The sequence below is a fragment of the Siphateles boraxobius genome, unplaced genomic scaffold, assembly GCF_051911475.1.
Source record: "Siphateles boraxobius isolate OS27281-9 unplaced genomic scaffold, OSU_SipBor_1 6, whole genome shotgun sequence".
NCBI classification, from domain to species: domain Eukaryota; kingdom Metazoa; phylum Chordata; class Actinopteri; order Cypriniformes; family Leuciscidae; genus Siphateles; species Siphateles boraxobius.
In genome coordinates, this window is record NW_027509186.1 from 19349723 (window position 1) to 19369239 (window position 19517).

Below are 19517 nucleotides of genomic sequence, written 5' to 3' on the forward strand. Positions count from 1 at the left end.
AACTTTCATGTTGTAAACTTCCACATTATCACAGAATTATTCCATATTATGACACTAAAGGGATTGTTCACCCAACAATGCACAAGCTATTCAGTTCGATTTTACTCACATGAGTGTGAGTAAAGAATGACAGAATATATTTTTTGGGGTAACTTACTATCACTAATCTTTACTAAATGGTAAAAAAAACTTGCCTTATCATAATCAAAAATCCTTTCCATTTAAAGTTTCCATTGCCACGTATGACCCTGTGTGTCGTGAGAGCAGCTTGTAAAACCCAATAACAGCTCCACCAACCTGCTGGTAACACTATAACTCTTCCTGTTAATTTCACCTGGATCATCAAAAAGACGACCAAAAAGAGCCCTCAAATTTGTATACAAAAAACGATTTATGCATCATAAATCCTGTTGGGGTGGTTAGCATAAACTCCAAAGTGTTAATTTAGTTTTCTGTGAATACTAGTTGTGGTTGGCTCCCAGTGTCTGCAGACATGGCTTGCACGCAATGGCAGATGCAGAGAATTTAAAGGCCACGTCTTGTGAATTTACAGGCAGTAATCTGAGCTCTGAATGCCATACATTTGAGCTATTTGTGCTGCTTCGCTAAGATTGCACACAATTGTTTCTTATATCCTTATGGAATTATATAGAACACAATACTGCCCACCCTTTTAGAGAAGTAACAAAGCGAAGAAAGCCTGGATTTTTAGCTGTATTTAAATAATTTTTTATTTATTTTATATCAACATTTCTTTTGTTTTTGGCTTATTTAAGATGTCTCTCTGTTATGTCCTTTGCTCATTCTCCCTGACACTTCAATGAAGAATCACATTCTACCCTCTTAACCCTCAATTTAGTAATAGGACAATGCATTCTACACTCGCTCATTATATTTACTATTTCCCTGCTGATCTTGTCCAAAGTCACATCCAGAATCCTCACTGGAACATATTTACCTCAGACCAGATGTGTGTGAGCTGATTTAAACCTGGAAGTGAAGAGAAAGGATTTTTGGAAATGTTGGAAACAAAATAAAGTTATGAGTCTGACATAAAAGGAATAAAACATGATCATCAGGTTTTACACAAACTTGTGAAGTTCATGCAGCCCAAATACTGTCATTAAAGATAAAAAAGTGGAACAAACCAAATATTATGGCATACTAAAATAAAAAAGAGCTTTTATGCAGTCAAAATAAAAAATAAAAATAAATAATGACTTTAAAAAATGATTTTAAAAAATCAATAAATACATATGAAATAATAAATATATAAATAAATAAATAAGTAAATTAGCAAGCAAGCTCTCTTTGGATATATATATATATATATATATATATATATATATATATATATATATATATATATATATATATATATATATATATATATATATATATATATATATATAAATAAATATAGCCAAATATATTTTTCCAGTCATATATCAGACTTTTGAATGATTTAGACAAATTAGCTAAATCTAATTTCTGGACAATGTATGCACAGATATATGAAGTGAGAAGACCCTGTGGGTGAGAACATGAGAATTTTCTCACATTATATGTGTTATATCACACTTTTCTGTCTTGCGCAGTATCACAGCATCATTATCTCTGTTTTAGCAGAGTAACTGACATCACAACACTGCGGATGATTTATTTCAGGCCATGACCCCTGAAGATCCAGTGCTTTTTGAGTCTATGTGAACATATCTAATATTTATTATTTCTCAAGCGCTCGTCTAAGACCAGTTTTCATTTTTTCCTAAACCATTAAAAGTCGAAAAAGAGGAAATAGTAAAAAAAGTCGGCAGCAAGGGAATCCCACGAATAACCAGCTCAAGTATATTAATTCCAAACAGACTACATCTCTTAAAGTTCACCTATTTTACACACCACCTGCAGAAGCAGTTCTGTCTTTTTTTGGCATTTTAAGATTGTTTCTTGCATGATAAAGTGCTTGAGACTTGAATAAGCAATTGCCATTTTTCACAAGTGACTTTAACAAGCCAAACACATGTTCTGGTGTGGACAAGGAGTTTATAACCCTCTACCTGGGTACGTCTTACAGGGGTGTGCACTGGTTGTAGTTCTTTCCTTATTGTCTCAACTTAAGTTGCTCTGTCCACATTACCCTTCAGTTACATAGACCTGTTGTGAAATGCCAAGGAGGAGTATTTCTGATAGAGGGAAAATGGGAAATCGTTCACTTCCATCTTTTGGAGAGTTTTCCCATGAATGAATGCAAGGCACCCTGACAAGCTATTAATGGAAATGTCTGGCTCTGTCAGCTCAGACATGCATCTTCCTTTGCCTCGGTCACCTCATGCGATTTACATCACGCTCGGCTGTTGTGTTTGGCATAGGAGCACAGGCACTTTCTAGACTGCATGCAGATCCAGAGAGCCACAGAGAGGACATCTCATTTCCACAGGACATAAAAGAGAAAATTATTCCTATTTTCAAAGTGGAGGGAAATACTTCACACTATCTATGCCATCTAGTCTCAAAACATGCTGTTTTTCTAAGGGATAGTGAGTGTCTTATGAACTTCTCATGTCCTAAAAAATATCACTTGGGTTGGTTTGTGATGACTGATAAACACTGCAGATACTGTGGTGGTCAGAATTAATGGCACCCCCTGGTAAATATGATCAAAAATGGCTGTAAAAAATAAATCTGCATTGTTTATCCGTTTGATCTTTCATTAAAAAAATTCGCAAAAATCGAACCTTTCATTGAAGTAAAATAATTGAAAGTGGGGGGTAAATCATATTATTAAATAAATGCTTTTCTCCAAAACACGCTGGCCACAATTATTGGCTCCCTGTTATTAAATACTTTTTGTAACCTCCTTTTGCCAAGATAACAGCTCTGAGTTTTCTTCTATAATGCCTGATGAGTTTGGAGAACAACTGACAAGAGATCAGAGACCATTCCTCCATACAGAATATCTCCAGATCCTTCAGATTCACAAGTTCATGTTGGTGCTTCTTCTCTTCAGTTCAGCCCACTCATTTTCTATAGGGTTCAGTTTAGGGGACTGGGACGGTCATGGCAGAAGCTTCATTTTGTGCTTAGTTACCAATTTCTGTGTTGATTTTGATGTTTGTTTTGGACCGTTGTCCTGATGGAAGATCCAACCACGGCCCGTAAGATTTCTAGCAGAGGCAGTCAGGTTTTGATTTTGTATCTGTTGGTATTTACTAGAATCCATAATACCATACATCTGAACAAGATGTCCAGGACCTCCAGCAAAAAAATAGGCCCACAACATATAAGATCCAGCAGTATATTTAACCGTAGGCATGGGGTACATTTTGTCCCTGTTTGCACCAAACACATCTGGTGGGTTTGCTGCCAAAAAGCCCTTTTTTTGTTTCATCTGACCAAAGAATCCAGTCCCTTTTGAAGTTTCAGTCGTGTCTGACAACTGAATATGCTGGAGTTTGTTTTTGGAGGAGCGAGGAAGATTTTTCTTGAAACCCTCCCAAACAACATGTGGTGATGTAGGGGTTGTTTGATATATTTTTTTAGGCTTTCTGACCCCCGAGACTCAAGTAATCTCTGCAATTCTACATCTGTGATCCTTGGAGAGTCTTTGGTCACTTAAACTTTCCTCCTCATCGTGCAATATAGACACACGTCGTCTTCCTGGCAGATTCGTAACATCTTTAGTTGATTGGAACTTCTTAATTATTGCCCTGATAGTCAAAATGGGGATTTTTCAATTCTTTAGCTATATTCTTACAGACTCTTTCTATTTTGTAATGCTCAACAATCTTTTGATGCACATGAGAAATATATTCTTTGGTTTTACTCATTGTGATGGATGATTAAGGGAATTTTGCCTTTGTGTTTCCTCATATTTAAACTCCTGTGAAACAAGTCATAGCTAGACAATTTCATGTTCCTAGTCACCCTGGTGTGTTAAAAAAGGTAAATATCAATGGGAAAATACTTCTGAGATATATTTTACTCATAAAAAATTCTAGGGGTGCCAATAATAATTGTGGCCAACGTGTTTTGTAGAAAAACATTTTTTTTCATAATATGACAATAGAGTGGAGTCCCTAAAGGGACCTTTGCAAAAAATAGTGATGGGAAACCAATGCTTTCTGAAGCATTTGAGGCTTTCATAAAATTGTGCCGAAAAACGATTTATTACTCGAAGCTTTTGACACAATGAGCATTAGTATCTGATATCAAAAGTATCAAATATCTGGCCCAGTGTTACGTACTGCTCCGAGACTTTGGGTTGAGGATCCATATAAAGCATTTATTAAGGGTAATCCAAAGACATAATCTAATAAACAGGAAAGAGGTCATGAAACCAGGCAAACAATCAAAAGGGCACAGAAAATAAAAGAACGGGCTGAGATCAAAACCATGAAACCGGGAAACAGGAGAGAACACTCAGAATTGCAGTAGTGACACATACAAGACTTAGCAATGAGAGATTGAATAAACCAGTCATATGGGTAATAAGTTGCAGCTATATGCAGTCACATATGATGAGTCCGGGCAAAGGGTTATGGGAAATACAGTTCTTGATAAAATGACAATGGTCTGGGGAGGACTGTCCTCTAGTGGATATCAAGGGCACTTCTGCTGGTGATCGTGACACCCAGAGTCTGACTGATTATTAGGGGTGCGGGAAAAAATCGATTCATGTATGAATCGCGATTCAATCTTCTACCGATTTGTTTCAATTCACAAATTTCAAAAATATATATTTTTTTGGTGTTGCACTTCTTTAACTTCGCAGTATTATTTAAAGTTACTTAAAGTTATTGACGTTAATCACAATAAGCCGCAAACAAGGATTCATGCGGTGCTCGCGCTGCACAGATGCCGCCTCTCATATGCATGTGGCCTCAAATTCAATTCTCTTTCACAGCTACATACACAATTATGTCAAAATGCACATTGTGTGGACTGTGGAGTATTCAATGTAAACAGAGTCTGTTATGTCATACACGAACGAAAACAAGTGGGTGAAAATCTGATGTGTAACTATATCCATGCATTAAAGGGACAGCAGCCTCATAAACGGTTGCCATCCATTTCATTAATGTTAATAAAAAAAACTATTTTTTTATCTTCTATATGAATCAATTTATATTTAATTCATAGTGAAGATTATACATACAGTGTTTCATTTTTACATTTGATTATTCAATTTTGGCAGTTGGGCAGTTAAATAAACCTATGCTACAGTACCTGAAAAACTTAAAGTTTATTTAATTTGTATATTTTCTATTGTATTTGTCCAATTGTTTGTAATTTGCTTCTTTGTTCCTATTTTTTATATATCAAAAATAAAATTGCCTGCTTTGCTTTATTACAGAAGACTCTGTGTATGATTTTATAATATTGACTTGACTAAAATGGGAAGAAAAACTCAAATCGAAATTTTATTCAAAATCGAGAATCGTGCAATATAAAATAGGCTATACTGTAATTTACACAATAACCCTAACCCATAATGCCGATTTACACAAGGCTTTGAGAACCAGTTGTTGTGAGCAAATATCTTGCAGAAACTGTTTAACCCTGAAGCCATCGGCTGGCTGCTGTAAACTCTCAATTCATCCAAAGGATTTGTTCAGCCTTACTGTAATAGTTAAATTGCCACCTACTGCATAGTGTCCGTCGGAGCAGGATTTGTGCTTTGCTGGCATGTGCTCTTTGGAGTAATGGATGTCAGCAATAGCTGGAGAAGCTTTGCTGCATTCCATTCACGGATTCTGTCTGCTAAACCAATTTAACACCTTCTCTAAAAACAAGACAGAATAGAATCAATTACTCCTCATGCAGGCCATGTTTGGCATGGGGTTGAAGAGATGTGACGGCCTTGGTTCTGCTTCTTAACAAAGAAGGACCGCAGCTCTGTAGGGAATCGTGAAGTGAGAAAGGAAGTTGGTTTAAACAAAACATTCTTATAATTTCACTAGAATAATACTGTAGAACAAGAACGATAGGGTGCCTCCCTTTAACATGAGCTGATAAATTTCATCTGCGTTATTGGTTTATTGGCATAAAAGATATAGCGCTTGGCCCAGTGCCCTCAGCCTTTGATATGGTACATACTAGCAGTGGTGGTGTCCAGGTTTAAAATGAAACAATGCAAACCACATCTGCACTTCTTTATAGGTCTGCCAGATGCATATCAAGGCAATCAAACGTGGTCTTATGATCCTGAAGCACATGTAGGATACCAGTAACACTGCTACCCACTGTGGACCACCAGTGGTGTGGAGGGATAAAGACACATTGGTGTTGTACGAATGTATGGGCTGTTAAAGATAAAGGCAACATATCAATTTTCTGAACAGACTCTTTCATTGATTTCGACAGATTTTGGGCTTTCTCTTCAGCTAGAACAAAGAACAGAACACCTTTCGGTTTTGGAGTGTAGCGTGAGAGAGATGTTAATTGTCAGTTTTGCAAGAACAAAACAACTCTCTTACCACATTATTATTTTTCATCACAGATTTGCCAAGCTTTCCTCTCCATTCCTCCATAAGACCCGCATTACTATTACTACTGCTCACACTTGTGTTTAAGTACTAAAATATTACTTTATATTTACTGATATATATGCATATAAGTAATTTCATTGGATCTTTGAGGTGTTTCACAGGCATTCTTCAAGCCTTGTTTTACTTTCCACTCACATGCTCTCCATATGCTCAAAGTCTTGTTTTTCCTCATCCTCAATGCATTGTTTTAGTTGCCTGTCTGCATGTAAAATGATTTCCTTTATCGGGCAGATAGTAAACAAAAGTTCTGAGGTTCCCAAGTAATTTGAGAGCCCAGGCTACTTGTCAATGACAAACCAAACACCACCCAGCATTCCCTCACCTTACCCTGTTGCTGGAGCCCGTCTCTGAGCCACTTTGGGAATTGGAACTGTATGAAGCAGTATTAAATGTTATTGAGAAGGCATGGAAAGGCCAGTGCACTGCTGGAGGTGGTTCTGACTGCAATGGTGTCTCATCTCTATGTACACTGTATTGTGTTTGCCAAGTTTTACAAGCTTATGTGAGAGCAGAGTGTGTCTGACATGAAACTGGGATCAGTTAACAGAGTTTAGACCAAGGTGTACTATAAATCTCATCTCTTTTTCTTCTTTGGTGTTGGTAAGTGTGTATGTGTGTCTGTATGTGTGCACATTCAAAAAAAGCAGAGATTACAGAATGATTGCGGTAAGTTTACATTTAAGTTTACATACTGCATATTACATTTTTGGTTGTTGTTAATGTCCATAGTAGCAATTAAATAGTAATTGCAGGCAGTTCCTAAATAACTTTATTAAGGTGCAATAATATAATATAATATAATATAATATAATATAATATAATATAATATAATATAATATAATATAATATAATATAATATAATATAATATAATATATGTTTAGTTGTCCTTTATCGTTCCCGTGTTTCTTTTTCCTGGTTTAATTATTAGTGCTATGTCTCCTATTATGTTTTCTGATCATTGGCTAATTAACCTACACCTGTTTCTGTTCTTCCGATTAACGTCCTGTTATTTAAACCCTGCTTTCTCCTTAGTTCATTCTCCAGTAATGTTTGTTTTTTCTTTAGTCATGGTTGTAATCTGTTCCTGAGTTTTCCTGTGTCTGTTGGACTTATTTATTAAAGACTGTTTGCTCTTTGAATGCGCTTCACTTCAGCCACTGACCATAACAATTGGGTCCTCGTTTGTTTCTGTAGTTATGTATTAGTTTAATCTATCTAGTTTGGTTTCCTTTGTCCTTACCTTGTTTATATGCCTGTATTTTCAGTTCTGTTTGTTGATTCTTGTCTTTGGTTATAGTGTGTATGCTTTGTTATTCCCCTACTAATCATAAGTATTCTCTTTTTTCATTAAAGACTATTTGTATTTATGTCATGCGTGTTGGAATGCCACACTAGATTCATAACTTAACATAACAATAAAAACGAAATAGACTAAATATGTAATATGCATGTGCATGTGCAGGTTCACATTTTTGTAGTTTACACAGAGACAATAATGGTATCGTTTTTGAAAACGTGCACTTTGAAAGCTTTGTGTTTTCAGGCCCCCAAAACGCTGTTGTCATGTAAATGAATGGCCAAAATGCATAAAAAATGTTCTGTCCTTAACAGCCACAGCTGAACAGAATGATTAACTAATGAGTTACCAAGGAAACAAAGTCAATGTCAGACTAACATGTTACCAGGACTCAGTTCTTCCTCATTATGTTTTATAGTATATGAAAACAAGTAGGCCAAATTGTGTTCTATTCTACATATAGGTACATATTAAGTGCATATGGCTCATTACTATTAACCGATATTGAGTAGAATACAGTTTTAATTCGACCTAATCAGCTAGAAAGCTTAGTCCTCAAATATCCTCACTTGTCTGAGACCTCACATTGTGATATATGTGAAAGAGTGGAAAACATCTCAGGAACTTGGCTAGCCAAATGTCCATTTCAACTGCACCTCAAACAGAAATCAGCCCACTAAGGGGTGGGCTTATCATTTTTGGGGCCCAAGCAGAGCTTGGACTGTAAGAGCCTTAGATTTGGGAGAGCTCTTCATTGTGTCGTTGAGGTGTCTGTCCAACTATTTGACTGAATTATTTTCTAAGTAAATGCCAAGAGTGGTCTGGAATATCCATTTTAACGTATCGTCTCGGAGGAACCAGGGGAAAAGGAATGATCTGAAAAGTGAAGAGGAGACAATATAAAACTTATCTGCTTTCCTCATGAATATTAATTATGAGACACTAAAAAAAAGCTAAAAAAAGCTAAAAAAAAAACAGATGCTTGTAATTAGGCACTGGTTATAGTAGAATTACTTCTAATGATTTGCATTCTTTTAGTTCATTGCCAATGCTACTCTTTAGCATTATTTGCACTTTTACTGTCTAAGCAGACTGTAAAAGGTACTACTTTCTATTATTTTCTGTTGCATTCATCTTTTTATATGCATGCATGAAGTAGCTCCTGTTCCTGTTTTCAAAGCATAGTTTAGAACAAATTTTGCATGCCATTTATTGTCAACACCCTATTCATCTTTTCTGAAGCATAAAGAGTCTATAAGTGCTCCTTAAGAAAATACAGCATACTGTATGTGTGCAGTTTAAGCACTGTGTGAGTTGGTAGATGGAGAAATTCCTCCACAGTGGCCTTCTCTCCACTGGCTGCACCCTCTTGATTTTGGCTGAGCGATTCCACACATTAGACTTCTGACTTCATGGGACTTCTCTCACAGGGCCTTTCCAAAGACCAATCATATTTGGCGTCTCTCTTCACTAACACCTTTCTTAAGTTCAGCCCACCCTGCCTGAAACCAAATTATAACTTCTATGCTGTGGTTGAGCCGATTTTTAATCATATTAAATGTTAGCCACCGTGGATACAAATAATTCTCCTTTGAGCCCTTGATTTTAGCGCTATTCTAACCTCCACGTCTCTATTGCTTTTAAAGTGTCATTAAATGTTGGCTTTCCTCCAGCAGCTATACTGTGAAGTCAAAGCAGATTTATTTTCTTGAAGGGTTAATGTATATCCCCCCCCCACTTTATCGTAAAACCATTTAAATTTTCACTTGTGAATTTGGTAATAAAACAGTCAGGAGTCGAGTAACCTGTTTTATGACTTTCACATGAGCACAAAGAAAGAAAGAAAAAAACACCCCAGAGCATGTTTCAGCTGAAATGTGCCTTTAATTCATGAAAGCCATCAGTTTGACAGGCAAAGATTAAGAGCGCGGAGTATCTGATGGCCTCATTAAGATTTAAAGAGATGCAATCAGAGCTACTACTTTTAGTAGTTTACTAACTAATTAAGGCTGAAAAATATCATGAAGCATTGTAGTGAGTTTGCAAAACCATAATCCTATGATGTTGTGGGTGGTTGCTAGGCCGTTGCGAAGGGGTTATGAAGATTTGTGGTCTAAATTAAATCAAATTGAACTGGTTAAATTATATAAAAAGCTGCAAAATTAGAGGTATTTTTCACATCCATAGCACAAAATGTCAAGGATAAGTTACACGACGGACATCAATACTCGAGATTGGAAGTTTAGAACAAACCATTAAACAATAACAGAAATTCTTGCATTGAAAAGACCACAGGAGAGTCTTGTTAATTCACTGCTCATCTGAATATTGGTGTATTGCAGCATTGAGCTCCTGTTTTTCCTGCTTTTTTTTTTGTAGAATAACTACTGACAGTGTTCAATGGTCTGACTGTGATTAAATCAAGTTTGACTTGGCTTACCTTGTTTTATTACCAGTCCAAGTTACATTCTGGCATTGTTCTTAATTTTCCACTGTTGTTTTTCACAGGCAGCCAAGGGTAACTGTTCAGTCACACCCTGGAAAATTAGAATTTCCATAATGAAGATTCCTGAAACAATGATGTTGTGAGTTGAGTTAATAAGATCATTTATTATCATGCATCTGAGTGTTATCATGTTATTATTGATCCCTCGCTCTCTCTTTATTTCTGCCCTTTACCTTTTTTGGGAGGCCAGTGTGATGATAACCACATTTATAACAATGTGGCAACAGAAATAAAAGGGGCTATTCTGTGAAAATTCATATATAGGTTACTTCCAGTCTTACTACAGAGTGTCTGGATTAAGTTGTCTGTTGAGTCACATGACCAGATGTCTGGAAGCCGTCCGCATTCACTCCATCAATCTCTCTCTCTCTCTCTCTCTCTCTCTCTCTCTCTCTCTCTCTCTCTCTCTCTCTCTCTCTCTCTCTCTCTCTCTCTCTCTCTCTCTCTCTCTCTTCTCTCTCTCCCCCAAACTAAAGCTCTAATCAAGTCCCATGGAGATGGAACTAAATAAAATAACCCAACTTTCACTTGCAAGGTTAGATTAACATGACATATGCTCAAGAATAACAATGCGACAATAAATAACTTATTTTTCAGAGACTCCGGGGTTTCATATTTTCTATAAAATAATTGTAATTTCTAAAATGATGCATATGATGCATCACATGCATGATTGATACACGAGTGGGAAATGGTCCATTGGGCACATTATATAGGACTGTGAAGTTTATTATTCCACTCAGTAATTTGTTTTTGTATTATGCCAATTGCTGATGTATGCAGTGCAGCCTCAGTGGCCTGCCACAAGTACCAGTTTAATCAAGCAAAAGTTTTTACAAGTCATCAGAGAGTACCTGAACTGAACCCAAGGAGTGTTTATGAAAGGAAACGCATTTGAAAAGTTCATTTTTACCATACAAAAAAATTGAGCAGTGGTTTCTATCATTCAGCACAGAGGTTCTCAGCTAGTGGGTCATGACCCAAAAATGGGTCACAGGTCTGTTATGAAAGAGTTGTGGAGGTGGGTGAAAAAACAGTGCTAATTGACCTAATTGACAGTGCAGAAACACTGACCGCTTATACTGTTATTTCAGCTATCACAATCAGATTTGTTTTATTTTCCTATAAATTTCTTATTGAGTGAAACCAAGAAAAGATGCTAGATGAGTAGATATGGCCACAAAATAGTGTCTGTGAGTTCAAAATAATAAGTATTGTCATCAATTAGTCCTTGTCAGCTTTGGACCCAGTAGCCAAGCCAGACTCTAGTTAATGAAAACGAATTGCGAGAGATTGAGGCACACCAAGAATCATATTTTCATCACGGCGAACTCTTTTCCTTCAAAAGAGAGAAACTAAATGAATCAAAATACAGTAAAGCGTGGAAGTCTGAAACAAAAGCAGCTGGGGCCACTAATGAGAACCAGCCGCAGGTGGTTGCTAAGTGACAGCGGCTGAGTGGCAGGCCTAGAGCCTGGGCCGCAATTGCTCACCTCCCGAGCCGGCCGTCTCTCTCTCCCCACCGCAGTGGCTCTCACTCTGGCAGGGCAAGACAGGGAAGCAGGGCGGCCTGAAATGAGAACCAGACCCCTTCAACCCAACAATTGGCTCTCTTCCCCTGGCTGTTTTATGTGTGTGTGTCTAAAGTTGAGAGAAAAAAGGAACGTGCTCCAAAAATAGATTAGGGATCGCGTGCCAATGGGTTTTGAAGACTTCACTTTTTTTCTCTCCCTCTAGTCACGCTAGTAGCCTGGCAAGACTATGGAAATCAAGGCAGTAAAAAACAAAAACACGCAAAAGGACAGAAGGAAAGATAAAAGTCCCTCTGGGAGTTGTAAAGGTTATTGTATCTCTAAGGCCCTGTTTACGCCTGGTATTAAGATGGGTTTTTGTCGATCGGATCACATGGACGACGCTTAATAACGGGGTCTGAAACGTTTCGAGCTTGTCCACTTTCAACCACTTCCTAAGGTAGTCGAAAACACATTCGACCGGATTGCTTTTGTATTGTAAACTCATCTGGTCGAATGTGTTCGAACGGGCAAATAAGACCGCCTACTGACTTAATGTGGTTTGAAGGCGAAAAACGTACCAAGCTCAATTATGTTATCTCACCATTCCTGATTTCTAACACTCACCAGCGTGGTCTTGCGGATGTCAGAGCAGAAATGAAAGCTTATCAACTCCGTATGGTTTTCCATCATCTCTGGACGCGTTCATATGTAAACTGAGCAAATTTTGTCCACTAGATTAAAAGGTCTGAAAAAAACATTTACCCACCATAGACCCCTCGCTCGAAGAAGCAGGACAGTGAATTAGGACAAAAGAGACGGATTAAAACACCAGGTGTAAACGAGTATGTGTCCGACACGTCAATTTGTTATCCGATCGACCAAAACGCATCTTAATACCCGGTGTAAATAGGTCCTAAGGAGTGCACAAATATGGAAGTGGGCAGGATAGCTTTTTGAGACCCCACCCCACAATGAATTTACATCACATGACAGATGTAAAAGTGCATATGAAGTCTCATTTTGACATTCAAGCTCTCTTTCATAGGAGTAAAGAGATTTGAGTTGCAAACGGATGAATGGAAATCTAGACAAAATTTAAAGACAGCACATTATGGGGCCCTTGGCGGCTAGAAATATCCATCTTTGTGGGTCTGCCAAGCTTGGTCGGCATCGTTATGAAAGAACCCTTTAGACAAAGGGCAAAATAGACTCTCTTTTTCTTCCCCTTCTGCTAAAATCATTAAATTCGACAGTCGTTATTGTCATTACATTTAAAGACTCATGCCAAGCCTACCCAGCGAAGAACGCCAGCGAGCCCCTTGGAAAGGTTGAATAAAAGGTTACTAACTTTGTTATGAAGGGCCACAAGACGTTTTTAAAGCCATCAAAGCAATATGTCAGAATAAATTAGTCTCAGGCCAGTTGTTCTAAGTGGCACCATCACAACAAGGCTTAATGTGTCTCCATATTGACCCATGCAGACACAACAAACTGACCTCATCAAAGCGAAAAAAAGTCAGATGCCATACACAAACATTTAGCAAAATTGATGATGCATCATCAAAAGCCTCACAATTAAATAACACTGTCATTCTTAAGGGCTCTTTTGCTTTCGAATGAGAGTTGTTATGACCAGAAACACAGTCCACATGGCCTGAGTTATTTGACAGTGGTGTTTAGCTTCAGCAAACACAAAGAGTGTGTCAACAGAAACTGGTGTAGAAAAAAACAATCTCTCCAACTGTGATCTTTCCATCAGACATTAAAAAAAATGTTAAACAGAGTTTACACAACTTCTTGTATGTGTGAGTTAACTGATGCACCAAATATGAGACAGACTCTCCATCAAACTCTTAAGTAATAGGAGCAAATTAATCCTCATTGACTTTCAACAAAATGCCAATGCTCAATGCTCAATGAACTCTAAAACCAAAATTAAATAGAGCCAAGTGCAATTGCTGACAGAAGCATAATATATTTTTGTAATAGTTTACATCAGTGAATATTCATACCTTGTTTGCTGACGTCAGCAAGTGTCAACAATTCCGGGTTGGCGCTGCTGATGCAGACCTTTTTCTTTTATGGTTTATGGTTATGATGTAATGCTATTTTGAAGGTAAATTAAATGTTTCTCCTAACTTAAACTTAAAAAAATAGTTTCAGAATGCATGAATTTATGAATGAATCCTTGCAGTTTATATAGGCTACAAATATGTTTTTAATGCATTCATGATTTCAAAATAAAACTATCATTACATTTCTAATTTTCTTAATTTCTACAGTGCCCCTAAAGGGACATGGTGGTGGGAAAAATATTAAATGGGAGAAAAAAAAATATTACAAAGCTTTTGCATTCACTCACAAAGGACAAAAGCAAGCGATAACAAAGTTTCCCAGTGAAACGCAAAATATTGTGTCACAATAATGTCAAAATATCACAATCACCAGCTGGAGTGCCCTTGATATCCACCAGAGGGCTTTCCCCTCTTGTTCATTTTCATTCCAACATGGACTTCATTTCCCAGATCTCCCTAACCAGTCTCAACATCCATGATTGTTCTCACCTGTTTCTCATTACATTGTCAGTCCCTGCCTATATAAGCCTGGTTCATTCAGTCACTCGTAGTCTCGTATGTGTGTACACTGCATCTCTGAGCACTCTCTCTGGGTTTCTTTGTCTCATGGTTTGGATCTTTTGCCTGGTTTATTGTATTACCCTGTGTTTCCTTCTCAGTTTTTTTGTACTGCTTGCGTTGGTCTTGACCCTCTGCCTGTTTATGTATTACAATTCTGGATTACCCCTTAATAAAGACTGTGTTTGGATCCTCAACCCTGTGTCAGAACAGATACAGTACAAGACAGCAAGAGAATGCAAAAGCGTTGATATAATTTTATTCTTAAAAAATCTAGATGAATGTATCTCAGGAGACAGGAAGTGAAGCTAACATTGGATTCGGACGTGCCTTGATTAGTGGTGGGCAGATCGAGGCTTCGTGAAACAGTTGAATCAAATGTGCCATATTGTGCTTAGGCTTCGAAACAATCCGACACCCGTCTCCACGGTGAAGCCTAGTGGTCAAAACAGTGTAAATGCAAAAAAAACCTCGGGTCAAACATGCATTAAAACACCTTTTACAATCTATTGCAAATTATTTACTTAAAGTAAAATCTTTCAAATGAAATTATCTAATCATCTAATAAGATTATCATGTGTAAACATGTTCTTCTATCAATTTTAAGGGTTTGTTTTGCTTGTCCTATGAATGGCTCAGCTAAACAGGCCAATAAGTACCTCATTTTAATTATACTAATGTCTAAATAAAACATCTACAAATGTATAAAACTGATCAGAGATCAGGTAAAACCCACAGACACTTGTTCATTAGTTCTCAATGACTCCTCATGATTCATGGGTTGACTCGTCGCCCCCAGCGGTGAATCATTTAAATTTCGAAGTGTTTCAAAACAGTTATGACATAATGAAGCCTCGTTTACTGAAATCACGTGACTCTGGCAGTTTGATACACGCTCCGAACCATTGATTTGGAACAAAAGATTCTTAAAGGCTTCGAAGCTTCATGAAGCAGTGTTTTGAAATTGCCATCACTAGCCTTGATGCCTTACTACCTTGCAATGCGTCCTCCGAAGGCAGCATTTTTAAGCTTTTGGATGCAGCCAACGTGATCTTGAGTTTAAAATCGCAATACGCAACGGTAACTTGCTGAGGAATAGTGGTGCCGGGATGACGTAGGCCAACCCGGAAGTTAGCATCACCCTAGTTCCCTCGACAAAACCCCAATAGGATTTTTCCATAGGTTTTTGGATCATTGCAGAAATCAAGCTCTGTAACTAAGGGGCTGTTTACACGACACCGTTTTCAACTAAAAACCTAAAGGAAAAACCTCTCTGTTTTAAGCATATTGTTGTCGTGTAAAAGTTCCCTAAGTAAAGCTTATGATTTTTACATGATTTGTTCGTGATAATCTTCACAAATGAAGACAACTTTAATCAATTTTGAAGTGTAAATACAATCGGCCGAAGTCAAAAACTAAATGTAGGATATAAACGAACAACACAACGGTCGCTCGACTTCAACGTCATCATCACTAAGCCTCCGACAACTCTTTCAGTCTGTGTTTAAAAGCATGTTTCCCTGAAAGTTTGAGTTGAATAGTTTGCATGAGCACAATTATAAACACGACTTTACTGTGAAAGCGGACTAGCTAGTACAATAATTTACCTGTTCAGCTGATGACGTTTAATGTCCCCGTCAACCTAGTCCTGGTCCCAGTCCCTAGTCCCATAGTCCTAGTCCTAGTCCTAGTCCTTGTCCTAGTCCTAGTCCCAGTCCCAGTCCCATAGTCCTAGTCCTAGTCCTAGTCCTAGTCCTAGTCCTAGTCCTAGTCCCAGTCCCAGTCCCATAGTCCTCGTCCCAGTCCCTAGTCATAGTCCTAGTCCCAGTCCCAGTCCCATAGTCCTAGTCCTAGTCCTAGTCCTAGTCCTAGTCCTAGTCCTAGTCCCAGTCCCAGTCCCATAGTCCTCGTCCCAGTCCCTAGTCATAGTCCTAGTCCTGGTCTTAGTCCCAGTCCCCTAGTCCCATAATTCCTAGTCCCATATAGTGCAACAGTGTCTGCGGCGCTGGTTCAGGACATGATATATTGAATTAATTTTTTTCCGATAGAGATTTTAAAATAGACTTTGTTGAAGAGTTATAAGCCATGAACCAAGCCAATCCTCTACGAGGTGAATCACAACACAACAAACTTTGATTTGAAGCAAAAAAGTTTTTGAAAATCAGACAAAAAGATAAAGGTTCAAGACAGTGTACTAAACGGCTTTAGTGAGGAAAACAACAACAATCCCATGAAGCATTGCTAGCAGCATAATCGGGTTAAAAAAAATGGAGAAAAACAAAACTACTCATTTACGAATCTTAATTATGTGTATAAAAACAATATTTTAAGTTCATTGCAAAATACGCATATATATATATATATACAAACATTTCAGTAATTTGAGAACATAGGGGCATCGACTCGATTACTTAATTCGCAGTGCCTCATGGGAGTGGGCGGAGCTAAAGAACTATTTTGGGGCATGTTGCTGTTATCGCCTCTCTTATTGGTGTAATTTTGTGTATAGCATCATGGGTAACACAGTTGTTCACCAGGAAGTCCACTGTTAAACACGATTATTTAAAGTTTTAGAATGTGCTTCGGTACAGTATAAATGTTTTAGTCAAACCCACATTCAACATCTAGTTTCAGGGAGTATTTTGTGGTTTTATCTTAGATGGTTCTTTGTGTTTTCAAGGCAATATACTTCACAGGAGAGTCTGCAGTATATGACATGTCCTGTAATCCAAGCTGTTTATGGCAGGGCTCTAATGACATGTTCTGAAAGATCCACAAATCATTAAGGTCTGAATATGCATGAATAATGACTAAATTTTTCCTCTTGTGTGACAAGGTTTGTTACTGCCCCATTTTTTTGCAACTGTTATAGGCTCCATGATTTAAACCCTTATTTTTTTGGCTTTTTAAAGAATTAATTATAAGGCCCCGGCTGCAGTATCTAGTGTGCTGTATAACTTTGGTCTCTATAGAGACAGTTTGGAAGAGACAAATGATCTGCTACTTCCTCTTCAGGACAGGTGGGAAGACTGAATTTTTCCCCTATCAGCTTGTGGATGAGCTTTGAGACCTGATGGAAATACATAAACATTAGCTAAACTAGCATCCTGCGTTCTTTGTATGCCTGCAGTTTCATTCATGAACCACATATTAACCATCCCATATGTATAGTATTTATTTTATTCAAGGGGGAATCGCACATATTTTTATTTGACGTTCAAACTATAAATCTACATCAGTATTTCTCAAATTTCTGGCTGAACATCTGGATTCTATTTGGAGTTGTTTGTCACTTTGACTTTGCATGTTGAAGTTGTTCAGTAGATGGCCAGACTGCAGATATATGCTTTATCAACATTCTTGAAGTTCAAAATACAATTGGCCTTTTTGCCATAACGTATGTAATGAATCAGGGTCTAAGTGTCAAGTGATTTTTTTAAATCTAATTAATTACATGGTGTGCTGGTTAATTAATCACACATCAAATTTGGAAATTACCGACAAAAAATAATTTAAAGTCATTATTGTGATAAATGAGAAAAGCATGAATAGACATTAGAAAAATTGGCTTTAGAAAGAGATATTTTACTTGATTCAACATAGAATTTATAACACATAAACTTTTTGTTAAATGTACATCTAAATTGGTATTTATTTAAAGACTGTTTATTGCAGCTCAGAGGTGTCGTGAATGTATTTACACTGCAATTAGCCTACAATAGCATCATGCCACTAGATTAATGTGTTTTAATTGGGTATTAAAATGTGTAATCACCCAAAAATGAAAATTTCTATATTATTCTATAATATACTTTAAGAAATGTGTTTTTTTTTGGTTCATTCAATGGAAGTCAACTGATTTGGTTGCCATTGACTTCCATTATCTACCAACAAAATATCTTCTTTTATGTTAAAGAAAGCCATACAGGTTTGAAACAACATGAGGGTGACAAATAAAATTATACTCTAAATTAGAAATTAAAATTGCCAGTAGGTGGCGGTGAATGTCAGAACACATGCCTCATACTCTTTTACTTTAGTGCAGACAGATAAATGCTTATTCCACCATACACGTTTTGTCAGACGTCCAAAAGCAGAGGCCGCTTTCCCCAACCTGACTAAAATCTCATCGTCTAGGGTGGTATAACGGGTGGGACAGCTAGCCTTTTGCAGGACCATAAAAAGAGCTTCTCTGTTGACCGAGTCAAAAGTTTTGAGCAGGTCTACAAAAGCAAAGTAGAGTGGTTGATTCTGTTCTCTTGATTTTTCTTGTAATTGTCTCACAGCAAATATCATGTCTGTTGTGGAGCGGTTGGGCTGAAAACCACAATGGGACTCGGGATATATGACCTCAGCTAGCTGTTGAAGGCGAGTCAGTAAGATGCGGGCCAGGGCCTTCCCTGTGACACACAACAATGAAATGCCACGGTAATTATCACAATCTCCACGGTCCCCTTTGTTCTTGTATAGTGTGGTGATCTTTGCATCCTTGAAATTTTGGGGAACATGCTTAGAGCTCCAGGACTTTAAAATGAGTCGATGGAAATGGCTGGCTAGGGGTTCAATTCCAGCTTGGAGAAGCTCACCTGGTATGGCATCAGCCCCAGCGGCTTTACCTCTGCCCAGTCCTTGTACTATGGTAATTACCTCATCTAGCTCTGGTTCTGCATCTAAGCAATTTTGAAGATGACTTGAAGGTTAGCTAAGCATGGTGAAAATATATATTGTAACATAGCTTTACAATTGAAAAACAGTACAAATTTCCAATGTAGTTCAAATAATGTCTTCTAATCTAATCTAAAAGAATATATAAACTTTATCAACTCTGAATATACATATAATTAAGAAATAGATGATGTTTAAGGCTCGTTATTGGAAATTCATTTTAATCAGGCACTTTGTCAAATTCACACACACACACACACACACACACACACACACACACACACACACACACACACACACACACACACACACACACACACACACACACACACACACACACACACACACACACA